At 37.2% G+C, this 15,000-nt stretch overlaps 1 protein-coding gene across 1 annotated transcript in view; it reads left to right on the top strand.

Moving 5' to 3' along the window:
* The first annotated feature begins 1,066 nt into the window (after positions 1-1,066).
* LOC306848599 (speckle-type POZ protein) overlaps positions 1,067-15,000 on the top strand; it is a 65,648-nt gene continuing 51,714 nt past the window's right edge. The window contains exon 1 of the mRNA XM_079383242.1: positions 1,067-1,141. The gene's annotated coding sequence lies outside the window, so the exon portion shown is untranslated. The remainder of the gene's footprint in view (positions 1,142-15,000) is intronic.

The following is a 15,000-nucleotide window of genomic DNA, read 5'->3' as shown; positions in this document are numbered from 1 at the left end:
ATGAAAGAGGAAAACATCTTACCATATAAGTGCAAGTAAAAGTGGTAAAGTTAGTTTATAGAGTTTATAATATTTATAGGTATAACAACTTCTAAACTCATATGTAGTCATGTTTACATCTATTGATTCTAAAATTATTTATATTACATATTATCTATAGGTTTATATTCATTTAAAATAAAAGCTTAATAATTACTATTAAACTAAGCTGGCTTGTTTAATGGATTAAGGGTAAAATAATTATTTAAATAATAAAAAATAATAAAAAAATAATTGTCTCTAAAATTAAGATGGTTTTATCTTTAAAAATGTTTCACTATGTAGCGTCATTTAATTTGGAAAAAGAGAAACTGGATGAGTGGCTTCACTGTGTCACTTTGCTTGAAGTTGCCCTGGAGCAGGCTAGCTGTGGAGCATAAGTTACTATAGCAATGAACACTGCTAAAAGCCAAACCACTTTCATAGTACCTAAAACCCAGAGTTGGCACAAACTAAACTTAAACTTACCTGGCTAGCCAGCTAAACCGGCTTCATGGTACAGGCCCCGGGAGGCGCAGCTGTTAAGAAGTCATTTCCAGTTAATGATGTCACAGACTTTACCGGTACCAGTAAAAAAATGCTGTTGCCTGTGTGAACAGCACATTTATGTATTTACCAGTAAAGTCGTTCTGGTAATTTTATGGCAATTTACTGGTATTACCGTGTGAAAGGGGCTATTGTTTTGCATAAAGTAATGCCAAAACAATATACATATACAAACAAAACAAATAGTGACATATAAATAGTAAAATAAATGAATAAAAATAGTTTCTTTCTTTAGTTAGTAGTTATTATATAATTAATCGGAGCACACTTTGATAAAAAGAACATTTTATAGACTGCTATTACATTTCTCTCATATATTTTTCTGAAACCCACAGATAACAGGGACATGAAATCAGATTAGAAGTATATGAATATGTGATTTAAAATAGTAATTATGTTGTAAACTGATATTTACACTGGTGTGACAGATATTACACAGCGCGCGCGCCCGATTGGTACGTGCGCGCTCCCGTCCTCCGTCATTCATTTAACCCGGACGTGAAGCCGCTCCATATGAAAATATCAGTTACGGTGAAACAGCTTACCTTCAGAAAAGGTAAGTGTATAAACGCAAACACACCGTAACACTCCAGAAGAACTCATATATATCGGTTTTAGCTCTCAATTAGCTTCGTAAGAGTGAAAACAGCGCGTTTAGAGGATCCGTGTGGGATATATTTGAGCTTGTTTCAGCCTGCTGTTGTGGTGCTAACTAGCTTAGCCTCTTGTTGCGCTTGCTAGCCTTTTTACTTTATGACTCTTATATAAGAGCTATGTAACGTGATTTTAGCAACGCATTTCTGTGTCTTGGTAGTGGAACATTTTAACCTACGAATGACTGAGGGTTTGTGTTCAAATTAGTGATCTTTATGACAACTGTCATGTTATAAATGAGCAGACATGCTCTTCCACCTGCTTCAGTGTGTTGTTTACTTTCTTTTTTGCACTAAATGTGTTTTGTACGGACATATGTGATGTTAAACGCCCGATATGCGTTTGAAAGGATCTGTTTTTAGGTTAAGGTGCCCTATCACGTTCACTGCAGTACTCGAGTATTGTTGTAAATGCTTGCAAGTTGTTTTTGGGCAGAGGCCTGGGTATCAGTGACACAGGACTTGCGAAATGCTGATCCCGCATTGACTGTGAATGGAAGGATCCTACTGCGCATGCGCCGTCTACACCTCTAGCATCCTGCCAGATAGTGGGCCGTCGTTGTGCGCATGCGCAGTGCGGCGCTGCAGGGGCGCTCTTTGCCAGAAAGTGAGCTGCGTTCATGATCGCGTTCACGCAGACGTGTTGAATGGGCTGCTGCATTGCATCGCAGGTACAGCTGACAAGTTGGGCTGCCTGGGGCGCTCGTGAAGCGGAACTGTGGCTGTGCCACTCATGGATTGTTTGTGGGGGTGGCTTCAGATCAGCTCTGGGTCCCCAGCTGGAAATTTATTTGGGGAAAATGTGATGTTATGTTGAGTTTGTAGGAACACACTTCACTTTAACACATCAGAGCTGGAAAAACCCCTAGTGTTTTACACACACTAATATGACTAACCCCAGTGTGCTCGAAAGCGGGGAAGAAATCTGCTTGGTACCACCAAAAACACCTGCTCTGCCACTTTGGAAGTGTAAATGTCCAGCACAGGTGGTGGCTGTCATTTTTGGAGTTTGATCGCTTTTAGTGCATGGCCATGTATGTTCACACTAAATATAAATATTGTTAAAAAGACATACTTATGTTAAAAAGTTTAGGGTCAAGAAATTCAAACTTTTTTTTCCGGGTGTGTGTTCACGGTGTGTGTGTGTTCACTGCTGTGTGTGTGCACGTTGGATGGGTTAAATGCAGAGCACAAATTCCGAGTATGGGTCACCATACTTGGCAGTATGTCACTTCACTTCACTTCACTTAAAGTGGACATTTAAATATCTTCTAGACCCCAAACTTATGAATGTTAGTGTACATTAATTTATGTATTGTAATATGTAACAGTGCGATTTAGGCATTAAATCCTCTGGAAATATAGGCAAAAATGGCATTTTCTGTTCACTTGCATGAAGCTGAGCATTCTTTTTCATTCTTGCTCTTTTGTCAATCCCACAATCCCTAGTGCAATTCTGCCATGTAACTCCCATAGAGAATGAATTGAAAATGCCCACTCACTTTTTGCTAGTGGCCTCATACAGTTACAGAGAGCAATTCTCTGAGTGTGTTGGAGAGAGATGGAGACACATTGTGTGAAAATGCTCAGCTAATGCAGTTCTGGAGATGCGTGTTTTTCTGATGCCCAGTTCTTAACCCCAGCTATGAAATAATAATGAAACTGAAATAGTGAAACTCCTCTGAGTATGCTGCTCTTTTTAAATACGTCAAACTTCTGCCATCTGTTGTTGCACTCACGTTCTTTATTTCCATATTTATTCTGGCATTTTAGCATACGTCCTGAAATCAGTCTGACCCACTTCCTACTGTTTTGAGAATTTTAAAGAGCTGTAGTCAGTCTCTCCTTGCCTATGATATTCATGCGAGTTCTGCATTGTCTGTCTTCTATAAAATAGCACAGTGAAACTTGTATTTGCATTTTTAAATCTTTTTTTTTTTGACTAATTCTGCAGATTTTTGTCACATTAGGATTAATTTTAGCATCCAAGCTCCTGGCATTTAATTCTAGCATTTAATACAATTTATGATTGTTAGATTTATTTTTGAACAGCCTCTCAAATCTCTCTGAATAGTTACATGTAAATTTTGTTTACACTAACACTCTTAAATCTGTGGCTGTTATGAGGAATCTGGGGTGTCTCAGCAGGTGTGTCAGAAATGACGAATTCTTTCATGTAACTATCAGCTGTGTAAAATGGGGCTGATGGAGCGTCTCTGAATAAACTCTTGCATTAGGCGCTGATTAAAGTTCAGCGTAAATGTGATGGTTTTTCATTTCGGAGAGATTTACTACCGCAACTCTGGCTTGGCAGTTTCCGCTATTCGAAAATAAAGTAATCCATCAATTAGTCAGCAGCTCCATCAAAGCCAAGATATTATGCACCAAATTGCCTCGAATGATGAACAGTTGTAATTTATGAACAAACCCGAGACCAGGCAGCAGACTGAGAAAGAGAGGGATTGCTGTGCTGAAATATTCAGATTGTTATTATAATTTTTTAAAGCTGTTGTTTTTAAATAATCAGTAATGTTAACAGTAGTAAATGGCTTGCTTGGGTGTAATAAACATGGATCGTTATTTGTTTAATAAATCCCTGATAAAGTGTGTGCTCAATTTACCCAATCACATATTCACAATGTCTGAATCATATGCTAAAAGACAGCTGGTGGTTTTGAAATAAACTGATGATGTTAAAGGAATAGTTCACCCAAAACTGAAAATTTGCTGATATTTTACTCACCCTCAGACCATCCAATATGTGGATGAATTTGTTTCTTCATCAGGACAGATTTGGAGAAATTTAGCATAACATCACACGCTCACCAATGGATCTTCTGCAGTGAATGGGTGCCGTCAGAACGAGAGTCCAAACAGGTTCTGCTTTCTCCAGTTAAAAAGTCATCTGGTCTGAATCAGTTGAGAAATATGCACAGATCAAGCACAGTTTGCAAGTGAAACAGTTATTAAAAAATATCTTTGTTGGATTTTGATGTGTGAGAGGACAACTGGAGATGGAGTTTTTTCACTGGAGGAAAACCTATGGATTATTTTTGGCCAGAAATGATGGTTTGTTTGTTTATTACCAACACTTTATTTATGGAATGAAGTCACATCTGTTTACTTGTGGATTATTTTTATTTTTTTATCAGCTGATTGGGCTCTGATTCAGATGGCACCCATTCACTGCAGAGGATCCTTTGAGCAATAATTTTGTTCTAATGATCTCTGAAACAAACTCATCTACATATTGGATGGCATGAGAGTCAGTACTTTTTCAGCCAATTTTCAGTTTATGGGAGAACTTTGTTTAACACGGCTGACCAGTTCATTAGCAGATGGAGCTGCATTAATGGCAAGGCATTGAGGTTTGACTTGTTACTGTATTTCTTGATAAATTGTGGATATTTATATTGTAGTAGCTGTTTGAATGTGAATATTAATGAGTAGTTTTCTTCAGGTATTGTAGACCTCATTACATTGTACAGCAACATTGTGATAATTGAGAATGACAGAGGGTTATGGGTAACAGAACAAATGCCCTGCACCTGTTACTGTAGCAGTTTACTAATCACGGTCAAAGAACTTGTAAGTCGATCTGAAGTTAAATTAAGCTCAGTTTTATTCTGTGTGTGTGTGTTATTTTCGAGGTTGACTCCTGTAAGACGCGTGAGATTCGACAATGAATGGTTTATAAAGAGAGGGGCCAGTTCAAGAGTGTGTATGCATGTTAAAGATATGGGAGCGAAGGCGTCAGGATGTGTGGGTGAGAATAGTCTAATTTTTCACACAGACAGTTGCACTGAGGACACGTAGTGGCGATTGAATTCGTTTACATGAGAGGATGGAAATTGAAATATGGATTGGGGTCGCAAATGCCTGTGTGAGCTTCCATATAAGGGCTAAAATATTTTCCTGCTCCTCGTCTGAGCGTGCGAGCGCCTGTGCACACATCAGATTGTACTGTGTGCGATTTATATTTAGATGTAAGGAGCCACAGAAAGGTATGAACTGGATCCGTACGTGTCTGTCTGGGTGGACTTATTGTGCTCAAATTGTAACCTCAGTAATGAATATTTCCCTCGTTCTTATCATGGAGACTAATATACAGTTTCTCCCCCTCTCTCCCACGCTCTCCTTGTTTTCTGAAATCTTGTTGCCCTCGTTAGTGATCATGTAGACATAAACACAAACAGATTGGACTGTAGTTTACCATCTTTTATAGCATTTTTTTTCCTGAAGTTCACTCATAACCTCAAGTATACTTGCATGGAAAGTGTGATGTATTTTTAGCTGTTTTTGTCGGGGACCCTTAAAATTAAAATTGCTGCTATATCTTTAGGTCATTTATATTTAAATCCCCTCTGTTATGATTGTTCAGGACAGGGCAGGTTGCGCAATACTGAATGGACTAGGAATCAGCCAATAAAAAAAATAATTAATAAAACAGACATTGTCACATTGTTATATTTAAGATTAATATTTTGTTCCATTTACCTTTCAAATATAAAAAAAGTTAAAAGATCCCTAATAAAACTCACCTGTCTTTAATTTCCAAGCAGTATGAAGACTAATGTGTTTTGATTTGTAAAATTCTGTAGGATAGTATAGCCCTCCAGGATCGAAGCGGCCCATGCCTGATGTATGGTGGATGTTAAGATGACTTTCTGTTTTCTGTGTTTGTGTGAATGATGAGGATTGCATCCTTTTTTTCAGCTCTAGTAGTGATCATATTAAGATAGTACGGCATGAATCGTTTAGTCCAGTATCACATTACATTTAACCTTTTATTTTTGGCAGAACATTTGTGATGGACAGAAAAGGAGGGTGCCGGAGGGGAAGCAGGTGGGAGTGTGACTTGGCCTTTGGACTTTGATAGACCATTAGTGGCTGTTAGAATCTCAATAAATAGATGCCTGACTAACACGTGCACACACACATGCTCACTTATCAGAGAGTTTAGGCAAAAAGGCAGTTGCCTTCCTGTCCAGATAGCCATTGACTTGCCTGGCAGCATTTTTTGAATGAAGGCACCAGACTGCTTTCCAATCGTCACGTGTAATGATCTAAAACACACTGAAGTGAGCTTTAGAAATAGCCAAGGGAGTATGTAATGCCTCCAGTGCTTATTTGTCGGTAGAAATTGAATCACATGTTGAAAACAAAAAAAGAAAATTGATGTATATAAATTAATTTCCTTCTTTTAACTGCTCCATCAGACGCCATTTTTAGTAACCAACCACCGACCCATACACATGATTGCGGGACATCATAGGCTACATGGAATATATCTATGCTAAAAATGGGTATCTGGATGGATTCAGACATGCCTTGTCATGCCATTTTACCTCAGTTTATTGTTCAAGTTTCAAACGGACTTAAAACAGAGGTAAATTTCAGTCTGCAGTGAAAATAGAGGTATGAAAAGCAGGAACGCATGTAAGTTTGCTTTAGTAGAAGGCTGTGCTGTATATCGGTCTCTCTTTCTACAATCTGGTGTGTTTCCTCACTTGCGTGGTAATGAGCTTGATGAATATTCATGAGGCAGGATTGTCAGCAGCATGTAGATCAGGATTCATGTGAAACTGATGTGCTGGAGTACGAAGGTGCAGAATAAATCCATCAGTGACCTGCTTGGTCTCAAAAATGGTTCAGCGTTTGCTTTTGAGCCTATATATAATATTGTCTTAATTTAATATAAACTAATATAGTATATATAAATTAATGGTTATGCTGTTTTAGCATAATGCTCATGTAGTTATTGCGTCAAAAGGCAAAAAATGAATCTAAAAAATTAGTTCTGAATATTAGTTATCGGACAAAACCTAAAGCCTGTATTGTTCATAAAAAGGGAATATTGGTTTATTGGTTTCTAGTCCTTCTGTTTTTTTTCCTCCTTCACTATTTTCTGTTGTTGTTGTGTTGTTTATCTGTCGTTTGGTTGGCATTATATGAAATTAAACTTCTGTTAGGTTGAGGCTTTTTTTACACTGAAAGCTGTTCAGTAGAGAGCAAGATTGTGTTATTGTGCAAGTTGATAACGCTCATTTTCTACATTTTTCGTTTCGTCTGCTTTGTTCTGCTCCACCTGTCTCCTTTGGTCTATCTCTTTCTCCTTTCTCTCCCTCTTTGGATGTCAACTTCTCTCACTCTTTCTCTCTGTGACTTTACTTGTCTAAATACCCGTCTCTCCTCCTCACTTTTTTTTCCTCTCTCTCTCGCTCTGTCTCCCGCTGTTATGTGTCTAACTGCTCGTTAAGCCATCTGTAAAATCTTTGATCTCAAAGCTTTGCCACTCAGCAGCCAAACAGAAGAGTGTGTGTGTGTGTCTCTGACTTGGGTTTGTTTCACGTTTGTGAGAGATGAACAAACTCCAAGAGTGTATGTATTTAGCGCAGCATCTCTCTTAGAGTTTTGGAAAGAAAGTGCAGGAGCCATATATTTGAAACACTTAGTTTGTTTGAGCTTCATTATCATAATTTGTGGACCTTGCAGTCTAAACCATTTGAATTGAAGTAAAGCCAGGCTCATAAAAAGTATTCTCTTCAAGAATGAGAGAGTTTATGAAGCTGATGCAAATGTTTTAGGAGTCATGAAAGTGTCATTTTAAAGAGCTCGTCAGCATCACTTCTGACTGAATCAAAGCATGATTTAGGATCTTTTATTGCAGCCAAAGTAAAGTGGAAAATTACCAGTGGAAATGCACCACTTGCTTCAAATTCCTGGTGGGTTTTATTCTGCTATGGCTGTCTGGCCTCGTGTAGACAGACCTTTGGATGTTGGCATAAATTTTAGTCTAATGTTTGGGTTTTTAGGGCCCGCTATGATATGTAAAGAGCAATGTGGTCAGTTGATATAATGCTGATATATATCATAATATAACTGAACTTAAGCCAGCAATGGTCTTATGGCGAGTTAACAGCCTCTGAGACTCTACCTTTAGAGAAAGCATAATTGTCAATTTAGATCACGTGTGCCTTGATAACCAATCAAATTGTAGCCATGAGTGGTATGATAGTCACAGTTTCCCGAAACCATAGAAATGAATAAGGCTGTAAACTGAATCCATCCTGTCTCTGACTTCTCTTATAAAACAAGATTTTTGCTAATCTTGGAGGATTGCCATAAAGCAGCTCTGGTTAAGCCATATTTTTGTGAGCTAAATGCACCAGATGGGTCTCGAAGGGTTTGTGGGCATGTCCTCTGAGGCTAAGACGCACCTTTTATCTGCATATCACAGACTTGGCCACTAAAACAGCAAAAGAGGCCTAACCATCTGTAACTAAAGGAACAGACCTAGCTTGGGCTTTCTTACTGTTACTGTACTGGGCCCTGTGAAAATTAACATTGGATATTTGAGGATCTTAGTTTATTTTAGTCCCCAACATCCTGTTTTAAAAGGAAATATATCAACAGGAATGAAAACTGCCCCCAAGAAGTCATTTCGTGGGGTCTTTAAACATTAGTGGAGATGAATATCATACCCTACTGGAGATGAGTGTATGTTTGTGTGTGAGTGTTTGAAAGGACGTCCTTTCAGTCTCATCTGTTCATCAATGAGAGGGACCACTCAGAGCAGACATGTTTGTTCTCCTTCATCTCACACTGTCTCTGTGCTGTCCATCCAAATGGGTGGCCTGGGGTCTCGTCTCATCAACACGTCTGTTAGTTTAGAGAGCTGTGCTTCTGATCAAAGCTTGTGTTGTGTGTCTCTGAGGGCTCTGATGTCATTCTCATCAGGTATGATATCTGGATGCTTTAAATACCTGCTCAGAATACCTCCTGACAGCCATGCACACATACACACTCTGATGCCTTTTATAGTGCTTGCTTTGTGTCACCTTCTTCTTAGGAGCAGAATCAATTATCAGTAATTAAGTTAGTGTCAAAGTCTTTATCACTCATTCAACCTGGCTGTTTTTTCTTCATCTCTCTTCTTTTACTCGGATGTCCAATAAAGGCCTCTCTTGTTCTTTTGGTGACATCTTGGTCCTTTCTTTCATTTCCGTGCCTCTATCTTTTTCCATCACTCTTGTCATCTGCAGAAAGTGCATTCTTTTAATTAGTCTCGGTCTTCTGAGAAAGCATTGGCAATTTTATTGTTGTTTGAGCATGCTAATGAAACAAATCATATTAAGTTATTTTTTTAAATTGCTGTGGGTAAAATGGTGTAATTTTGACTAATATCTTATACCGAGTCTAGTCTTCTCGCAGTGCACAATAATCAACCATTAAGCATATGATTCATTGCATAAAAGTATATTTATGGTGCTTCATGCATTAATATGTCTGTGTAAACAAACCTTCTGGTATATAAATAAATTTTCTTCTTAATTTGGTGTATTAATATTTTGTTTATTTTCTTCCTGTCCTTAACATCAACCTGCCAAAAGGGACTACGGATGAAAATTAGCCAGTGTTGGCTAAATCTGGTGAATTTTACATATTGTATGTTATTAATGTGCATTGTCCCTGATTAAATAAATGAAAAATGATTTTTTTTTCAAAAATGTTAAAATGCATTTAATATTTGAATACACCTATATGATGAACATGTTTTTATTTTCTGAAATGGATAGTTTTTTTTTTTCTGAAATTATATTATTTATTATTATTTAAAAGAAACCCTAATTCAGTAGTTATTCATCCTTTTTTTTTTGTTTTGTTTTTTTAAACCACCTCATTGCTTATTACTTCTCTATTATTTGACTGTTATTATATATTTAGTAAATAAAAATGGATTTACTGGATGATAAATTTGAGGAAACTGTCTCACCCTCAGTCCTTTTTTTTTTTTTTATTTATTTATTTTTTTTTTTTGGAGGTATGTGACGTGGCTTAGTGAAATCAGACATACTTGAGCTCTACCGAAAGTGTTTGTTTACACAGTTGTTTTATTCTGATTTTATTTTATTTATTTTTTTGGATGAAGTTCTGTATGCTTGTAAAGAGCCTGTTAAGTGACTATGATAAAAAGACCCAAATGTAAATGCCCTTCAAAACTGTGTTACAAAGAACATTTGGCTGCCCAGCATTAGGATCATCACATAAATAAACTGTTATATTTGCATATAGCGTGGGAGCTGTATCACATTCATTTCTGTTTTGCAGAGACACTTTTATGTTACCAGGTGGAAATTAATTGGACATACCCAATTGGAAAACAGTCCAATTGCTCAATACGCATGAAGTGTAAATACCCCCCATAATGCCTCATAGAAGTTTTTCATCTGTAAACCTCCATGTGGAGACACATATGTGATCTATTACTCTCATTAAGCCACCAAAACAAGTGTATGAATGTTTTTATGAGAGGTAGCACTGCACATAGAGCGAGGGTCTTCAGCAGGGGGTCTGCCAATTATTTTATTCTCAATCATTAGCGAGAATTTAAAATGTGTTAAAAATACAATATTAAGTTAACTGCAGTCCAAGCAAAAGCTAAGAAGCTAAAGTTCAGCTGAATGATTCATAGTTCCTCCCACATTAAAATGCATTAAGTGAAATTTAAATATCACCATTGTTAGAAGTAAATGTGCATGTGACTGTATTCCTTCACACCAGTCCACATAGATAGGATAGAGTTATGAAAGGCAAATCAAGGTTGCAGATAAAAGCATTAGAAAGGAAGAATGTGGTGGGCTAGTGAGAGGACTGGTAGAAACAAAGAAAAGTGAAGCACTCCTGGCAGAGAGCGTCTGATCGTGACTTGTTGCCCTTGAATGTCTTCTGTTAAATGTGTGAAGGGGAAGCATTTATCTTCTGTATACCTGTGAGTGCGTCTATCTGTCCTCCAGCTGACAGCAGCGCTCTTCGTGTTGACACTTATTCTCTCTTATCTGTTTTTACACACTACAGCTTCACTCTGAAGAACACACCTGTACCTTTCGCTGCCTTTCAAGTCCTTCTGGGAAGCCATTTAGATGTTCCCAAGTTGTAATTATGAAGTGATGTACGTACAAGTAATTAGAGGAAAAATGGACCCATTTAGTGTTTATTTGTCCTTATTTTTAGTTGCTGACACAGGAGCCTTTTAAGGATTAGCTCACTTCCAGAATAAAAAAAACAAAAGTTTTTGTGGAAAACATTCCAGGATTTGTCTCCATATAGTTATTCTGGAAATGAACTAATCCTTTAAAAGGAAAGTGATAGATTATGGCACAGATCTGAGGAGTGCTTTCCCTTTAAGAGCACCACATGTCCGAGTGGTGTGCATTCGCGCATAAAATGTGCCGTAAGCACTTTCAGACCGTGTACTCTCTCTTATATGAACCAAACTAATCGTTCAGATCCATTTGTTATAACTCTCTGAGCTCTATTCACTAACAAGAGTTTTTCAACAATCTAATCATTATCCCAGAGGTCCCTCCTCTATTATTATAATTACTTTTTTTCCCCCCTCATGCAAACAGTGTACACATTGCAATTCAAAAGTTTTGGATTAGTTTAATGGTAATTTTTTTGAGAAGTATCTAATGCTCAACAAGGCTACATTTTTGATTGAAATACAGTAAGAAAAAGTGAGCTTGTGAAATATAAATTTTTATTAACGTTCTATTTTAATATAATTTAAAATGTAATTAATTCCTGTGATGAGGCAGAGTTTTCAGTAGCCATTACTCCAGCCTTCAGTGTCGCATGATCCTTCAGAAGTCATTCTAAAATGCTCATTTACTACTGTGCAGCTAAATGTTTTATTTTTTTGTGGGAACTGTGATACTTTTTTCGGGATTCTTTGAATAGACATTTCAAAAGAACCGCGTTTGTTTGAAATTTAAACCTGTTGTTACATTATAACTGTCTTTAACTTTTGATCAATTTAATTCATCTTCATTGAATAAAAATATTAACTACTTTTTAGGAAAACGATAAAAAAAAATTACCGCACAAACTTTTGAAAGGTGTAATAGTTGCACAGATTTATAATATCACATTTTAGATATCGGCCAGAAGTTGAACATAATTATGTCAGACCGAATCCAAATGAGTACTTTGGGGTTTGTAGTTAATTTAAATTAGCATTTGAATGAGGTCACCTTTCTTATATAAATTTGATTTCTTGTAACAGTTCTTTAAGGAATAGTTCACCCCAAAATTGTGAACTCGGCCTGTTCCTTTAATAACCCACTCCTGATAACCCCTTCGTAATTTATGGCCGTTATCAAAGACAAAGGATGTATAAAAGTCTTTCTTTCTCTTCATTGCAATTTTTCTGTCTTTCCATCTCTGCCAATAGTAGATTGCTGTCCAGTGCTGAGTTGATCATCTATCTCTATCTGTCTCTTCCACTCTCTCCCTTCATCTCTCTCACTCTCATCTCTCCTGCTCGCATTCATTCTTTGTGTACTTGAGCACCTTTTCGAAAGTTATTTAATTGTTGAACCTAATATTGATTGAGCTGCATGTGATGTGTAAACCTGAATTGGCTTTAGTATTGATCTACTTTCTGTTTTTATTGAACTTATAGGCCTCTATGTTGGGAATATTTTCGCCGCCTTGACTAGGAAAATATGTGCTTGCACTTTCACCTTTGAGATCTGTTTATGTGCTGTTTGTTTGTGAGAAGTACATCAGGGAACTATTCTTTGTCTCTGATTTGTGTTTATCACTGTCTTTCAAAACATACTGAGCTGCATACCGTGGAATAGACGTCATAGATGTGTCTGTGACACCCTGAAATGCTGATAGGCATGTTGGCAGCTCACTATATTTTGAGACATAGCCCTGCGTAACCTCCATCTATCCTTTGTCAGATGAAGGGACTTATTTCTGTTTGCGGTAAAGGTGTGAAAATCAATACTATTGTGATTCTTTTGTGTCGAATAGATGTGCTCAGGCTATGTATCAATTTTAATTATTATTGTGCATGTCAAGGAATTGGCTTTCTAAAGTTCATTATATGGCATAACTTTCTTCTTCAATCAGAGAGCAGAGGTGAGAATTCTGTGACGCGTAGCACAGCTGCACAGGTTAGAAATGTCTTCTCTGCTTCCCATTGAATGTGTTCGCTTTGTGTCCAAGGCAATTGATGTATGCTGTTTTTAGGTGACCATATTTGATATTTATACACAGCTGGGATGGTTCATACAAAAACAATTCCACAATTTCTGGTTACTATTTACTCGCCTTCATCTCATTTCGTTCACAAAGCATAAAATGAGACCAGTCTTGAAGACTTGAAATATGGAACACAAGTAATGATTGTGTGGGTTAAAAAAAAATATATATATATATATATATGCATGCACGCACACATATGCGTGTGTGTATATGTATGTTACTGTGAAATATAATTATTCATATAAAGATAAAAGATTTTGGTCATATCACCCATGCCTAGTGGTTAATTGATTTGATATCAATGCTCAGTTTATTTTAATTCATTTTAATGAAAAAAGAGAAAAGAAGCTTTGGCATAATTGCATCAGAAATAACAAAAGTAGCAGAGCCTGTAATTATACATAATTTAGGTTCGATATTTCAAATATTGTGATCATTGAGTGAACACCCTTGAGTTCCACACTTATTTTGTAGGTTTAAAGCCTATTTCACATGACTCGCATCAGGGTGGCATGCACTGCATTGACCTCCACATGTGAAGCTTTGCAGACAGAGTCATGGAAGACTTTATAAGGTTGCTAGGTAGCAGGAAAGTGGGGGAAAAAAGGTAAAATCTGTTTGAGCTAGGAAAAGAAAGTCTAGTGATTTGATTACTTTGATATAATTTGATAATTCCTCATATGCAAACATACCTGGCAATAAAGCTAATTCTGATTCTGATAAATTATAGAATGGAAAATAACGAATAAATTGGTACACACACACACACAGGAACTATATACATCTTGTGAAGTCACAGATAATCATTGGTTGTGCTTTGAAATATCAGCGGCAAGTAAGTTTGTTGAAATTGTTTGAAAACGCACTAAAATGCTTGACCGGAAGTGCTGTAGCTGATGCTTCGCTCAAAGGCCCCAGAGTTCAGTGACAGAAGTCCTCTAAAATGGGGTATATTTCAGTCATCAGTGAGTGTATCATGTGACCCAGATATCTCTTAATTTACACCTACCTTCTAGTATCTTCTGTACATAGACTGGACACACACACAAACACAACACTTTTGTTTTTGCCCCCATTTTTCATGAGCTGAACTCAAAGATCTAAGACTTTTTCTATGTACACAAAAGGCCTATTTCTCTCAAATATTGTTCACAAATCTGTCTAAATCTGTGTTAGTGAGCACTTTTCCTTTGCCGAGATAATCCATCCACCTCACAGGTGTGGCATATCAAGATGCTGATTAGACAGCATGATTATTGCACAGGTGTGCCTTAGGCTGGCCACAATAAAAGGCCACTCTAAAATGTGCAGTTTTACCGTCTGATTTGTTCAAACGTTTCAATTTACACATGGCCACAAAGTTGCAAAACGGATATAAATCCGATCTTCAATTCCTGCCTTATATTTAAATGTAACGAAGTTCACGTCAACGAAATCAAAAGATAAGCACAGCATTTTATTAATTATCAGCTCATTTCAAGATCAAAGACCGCAATAGGAGAGTGCGTGGCATCAGCACTGAAAAGATAAGTTTGTCTTACTCTTTTAATGAAGAGTATTGTGTTGATCGTCTGCGTCTTTCAGTTTCATTCGCGGCAGTTTGCATGTCTGCTTGCTGAAGAGATACTCAGCTACTCGTCCGCGGCGATGCGTGTTGCATTAGCGCAGTCATATCTGACTATAATGTCATATAGCCTATAAC

Source organism: Barbus barbus (assembly GCF_936440315.1).
Source record: "Barbus barbus genome assembly, chromosome: 3".
NCBI lineage: Eukaryota > Metazoa > Chordata > Actinopteri > Cypriniformes > Cyprinidae > Barbus > Barbus barbus.
The sequence above is the reverse complement of the archived record's forward strand: the minus strand, read 5'-3'. Positions and strand labels throughout refer to the sequence as shown.